Source organism: Miscanthus floridulus, chromosome 3 (genome assembly GCF_019320115.1).
Source record: "Miscanthus floridulus cultivar M001 chromosome 3, ASM1932011v1, whole genome shotgun sequence".
In the NCBI taxonomy this organism is placed as follows: Eukaryota; Viridiplantae; Streptophyta; class Magnoliopsida; order Poales; family Poaceae; genus Miscanthus; species Miscanthus floridulus.
Window position 1 is genome coordinate 26,827,566 of NC_089582.1, and position 5,166 is coordinate 26,832,731.

Genomic DNA, 5,166 nt, shown 5'->3' on the forward strand with positions numbered 1-5,166 from the left:
CATATAATTTTGTCAATGAATTTTGCTCCTCTATTTGGCACAAATTTAGACATAACACAAATTTCTAGTGACTTATTTTGCTATAGCTGCTCTATTTTGCATTGTGATTCACTGGTTATGGTGTGCTAGCTGTATAGGAAATTTATTTGTTATTATGTCTTTTAGTGTTCTATTATTAGCTGTATATGAATTTTTATTTTGTTTGACTAAAGTAATTTGTGTTATGTCTGAATTGGTAACAGGTTCCTCACTGTGATCTGGTTGCCTGTTGCTGCTTTACTTGGTTCTGTCTGTGGTCGAAGTCTTGGACGACTAGTGTGACTCTGCAAGCTACTGGTTAGCTCCTATCTTCTGACTCAAGTTGGCAAATAAGATATGACAGATCGTGGGTGGATGTATAGTGGTTGGAAGCGTGGTAGGCTATCAAATGAATGGGTTGACAAAACAAAAGAGTTTTTGGATCATGCCTTCTCAATCCCTGAATTAGTTGAGTCTGATACAATTAGGTGCCCTTGTTCCATATGCCGAAATTTTTTCAGGCATAAAAGGCCTAGGATAGAGTTACATTTGTGCCACAATGGGTTCAAGGAAAATTACCAAACTTGGACAGCACATGGTGAGAGGCGGGGAAATCAGAACCTTGAGATTGGTTCTGAGGTAGAACATGAGGGATTTGGTGAGACAGATCAGATGGATGCTATGTTAGTTGACTTAGCTTGTGAGCATCCACCATTAGATGATGAAACACCAACTGGTTTTGCCAAAGCCTTCTATAGAATGGTTGTTAGTGCAGATGAGCAAGTACATGAGCAAACCTTGCATTCTAGTCTCTCTGCTGTTGCTCGTCTATTGGCCATTAAATCACAGTACAATCTTTCAGTAGCATGTTATGATGATTTTGTGGAACTCATGCATGAACTCCTTCCTCCTAATTCTAGGATTCCTAACAACTTCTACCGGTCTAGAAAACTGCTAGAGGGCCTTGGTATGCCATACCATAAAATTGATGTCTGTGATAAAAACTGCATGTTGTACTACAAAGATAACAAGGATAAGGATAAGTGTGACATATGCGGTACCTCCCGCTATAAGGATGGATCAAACAAGGTTCCTCATAAAGTGTTGCGCTACCTGCCCATTACAAATAGGTTACAAAGATTATATGCACATGAGGGCACAGCAAAACTCATGCGTTCACACAAAGAAACTCTAGCAAGCTCTACTAAAATGTTGCATCCATGTCATGGAGAGGCATGGAAGCAATTTGATGTTGATTTCCCAGACTTCGCAGAAGATGCTAGGAATGTAAGACTTGGTATTGCAACTGATGGGTTCACACCATATAAACTGAATGCAGCCTCTTACTCTTGTTGGCCAGTATTTTGGGTTCCCTATAATCTTCCACCTGGTGTTTGTATGAAGCCTGAGTATATATTCCTTGCTATGGTCATCCCTGGACCAGAACACCCTGGAAAAAACCTAAGTATCTTGCTCCAACCTTTGGTAGATGAATTGATAGAGCTATGGGACGGGGTACAGACATGGGATGCTTCAGTGAAACGAAGGTTTAAAATGAAAGCATCATACTTATGGTCTATACATGATTTTCCTGCATATGGCATGTTTGTTGGATGGAGCACCCATGGGGTATTTGCATGTCCACAATGCATGTGTGATTCTAATGCATATCGATTACGTAAAGGCTGTAAGGCTACCTGGTTTGACTGCCATAGGCGGTTTCTTCCTGTAGACCATCCCTTTCGGATCCAAGAAAATGCCTTTCGCAAGGGCAAGGTAGTGCAAGAAGGCCCCCCTAGGTACTTAACTGGAGAGGAGGTTAAGGCTCAGCTGTACAGACTAGTTGATGACAGAGACAAATTTGGCAAAGAACACAACTGGACATATATAAGTGGCCTTTGGCAGCTTCCTTACTTCACTAAATTACTGCTTCGTCACAACATAGATGTGATGCATAATGAAAAAAATGTGGCTGAAGCTATTTGGAACACATGTTTTGATATTTCAGATAAGACTAAAGATAATGTGAAAGCTAGACAAGACATGGAACTACTTTGCAACCGCCCTTCTCTTCATTTGTACCAAAGGAATGGCAAGTGGCAGAGACCAAGGGCTCCATACTGCATAGATAAGGATGACAAACCCAAAATTTTAAATTGGTTCCAAGAACTTAAGTTTCCAGATGGGTATGCGGCTAATATTAGGCGTGGGGTTAATCTACTACAAAAGAAGATTTTTGGTTTGAAAAGTCATGACTTTCATATCTTTATTGAGCGCATACTTCCTGTTGCATTCCGGGGGTTTGTACCTGATGATATTTGGACCTGCTTGGCTGAGCTCAGTTATTTTTATAGACAGTTGTGTGCTAAACAAATCAGCAGAGAATCAATATTAGTATTGCAGGAGAACATAGTAGTCCTTATCTGCAAACTAGAAAAGATATTCCCCCCAGGCTTCTTCAATCCAATGCAACATCTAATAATTCATCTTTCTAATGAGGCACTGTTAGGAGGCCCTGTCCAATATCGATGGATGTATCCATTTGAGAGGTGAACCCAAAATTCAATTGTTCATCTATTTAATATGGTACTTACTGGAGTTACTAAATGGAATTTAACATGTAGGTATATTCAGGGCATTAAAAAGAAAGTCCGAAATAAGGCTCGAGTTGAGGGATCTATTGTTGAGGCTTACCTTGTTGAAGAGGCTGCAAACTTTCTTTCACTGTATTTTAGATCTAAAGTACATTCTATACGAAATAAAACCCAGAGATACGATGATGGTGGCTCAACTTCTGCTAGAGGTTGTGGCATTGAATTATTTGAGCACACTGGTAGATGCTTCATCTCACAAGGCTTCCGTGACCTCACAACACAACAATGCAAGGCAGCACCCTATACATATTAACTAACATCCCAGAGATGGATGATTTCTTCAAGTATGCCTTCTTTTAAAATGCTCCTTCAAAGTTATTTTCTGATTTATAATTGCACTATAACACCGTCAAATATGCCCTTGTAGAGAATTTGACAACGAACAATGGAAGGTTCGCTCACAGCCAACTGAGAAACAAATCAATAACTTAAGACTAGATGGTTGGAAAAGCATACGTGGCAGCAGTGGCAGCAATAGAGGCCCCAACTTCTTTGATTGGTTCAAAAATATAGTAATGCCTCAACTCAATTAGAGCAAGTTTTTTTCTTCATTTTAAATCACAAGCACTAATAAATGTAATGCAACTCTTTGCAGTGTACAATCAGATCAAGTGTTCACAATGTGTTGCGTCAAATGTCATATGGGTTTCGCAAAAGAGTGTCCTCCTATGGTTGCTATGATGTGAATGGATATAGATTTCGATCAGAGAAGTATGAGAGTAACAGGACAGGATTAGCTACAACCAATAGTGGTGTTTGTGTGACGTGTAGTGATGGCGATGGCAATGTTCTTGAGTACTTTGGTGTTATTGAAGACATTCTGAAAATTTCTTGGGACGGCAGGGAACAACTTGAGCTTGTTTTATTTTACTGTCGCTGGTTTGATCCAACCTCTAGGGGTGTTAGGCGAACTGAAAATCTTGGTTTGGTGGAAGTGAAGTATAGCTCAAGGCTTCGAAATTTTGAACCATTTGTGTTGGCGAGTCAAGTTACACAAGTTTATTATCTGTCATATGCTTGTGACAAACCTAATTTGAGAGATTGGTGGGTAGTGTACCATGTAGCACCACGAGATCGTTTGCCTCCAATTGACATTAATAATGATTGCATTGAAACTGAAGAACCATCACATGACATCTCTTTTTTTCAAGAGGATGGACTGGAGGGCACATTTGTAATCGATCTAGGTGACATTGAAATAGTTGCTTCAACAACAGATGAAATAACTGATCCAAAAGAATTGGAAGAGCTGGAGAAGCAAACTGATCCTCCACGGCCGGAAGAGATATTAGAAACTGATGAAGAAGGCGACGAAGATGATGCTGAATCCTGTGACGAAGACTGCTATGAAGAAGAGGATTTCTAAAATGCTTCTTGTATTTTTGAAATTATTGTACTGATGTTTTAGTCTTAGTTCTATCCTCATCTGGACTCACTGCTATGTATCTGCTTAAGTCTTCGTTCTATCCTAATTTGGACTCACTGCTATGTATCTTATGTGTGCTGTTGTGCATCTTATTTATGCAGTCTCTTTTTCTGCTGCTTATACTGTTGTATTTAAAAGTCTGCTACTAACATTTTGTTTTAACATGTTATGTGGCAGGAGATGCAGTCCTTCAATCATCGGACGGATAGGCGATCGCGATCAAGTGATTTCTCAAATGATGTCGAGAGTCAGCCCCCTGTAGCAAAGAAGATAAGGGGCCGCAATAAAATGCATAAGCCTCGCAATGGTCAGATAGTGATAGTACCTGAGGGTGACAAGTATGTACATGCTGAATTTTTTTCTCTTAGTGTGGACAGTTCTGGTAATAGAACTTGCTAATCCTTTTATGCAATACATCATTTTTTTGAGGCAGCCAATTCTGCTATGCTAATTACTCAATTGATGATAAAATGAAGAAAGGCCCCATCCTTGGAGTGCTTTTAAAGCAAGAATATCCTCCGATTATTGAAGGGACCACGAGAGATGGTCGTCCATTCAAATATCATGCAAGCAAGTGGGAGCACTACTCACACATTCTAAGGGATGATGAAGAAACCCCAGCTGATCGTGTGAAACAAGAGTTCTGGGTGAGTATATAAATTCTATCATAGTAATGCATTCAAAAACAGTAAGAATGTAGTGGCTGAAAGTGTTGTTCAGCACTATTCAAGAATATGATGTACCAAAATGGAAGTGTTGTTCAGCACTATTCATAGTAATGCTTGATTGTTGTTTCTTTTGCAGAGCATATATTCAGTTCCTGAAGAACTTGAAGATGAAGCAGACCGTGTATTTGAGAAATATGCACAGACCCAATGCAAGAATATGATGTACCAAGCTCGTCCAGATGCTGTCAAGTACTACTATCGGGAAATCATAAAAAGCCCAAAGTCTGATGCATTTGCCTGTGCCAAATTACTGACTTTTGAAGAATACATTCAATGCAAGCCTGAATGGTTCACCGAAGAATCTTGGGAGTCCCTTTGTAAGTATTGGTGCTCTGCTGAA

At 39.7% G+C, this 5,166-nt stretch overlaps 1 pseudogene; it reads left to right on the forward strand.

Moving 5' to 3' along the window:
- Window positions 1-375: 375 nt before the first annotated feature.
- LOC136545288 (uncharacterized) lies at window positions 376-4,038 on the forward strand (annotated as a pseudogene).
- Window positions 4,039-5,166: the final 1,128 nt, after the last annotated feature.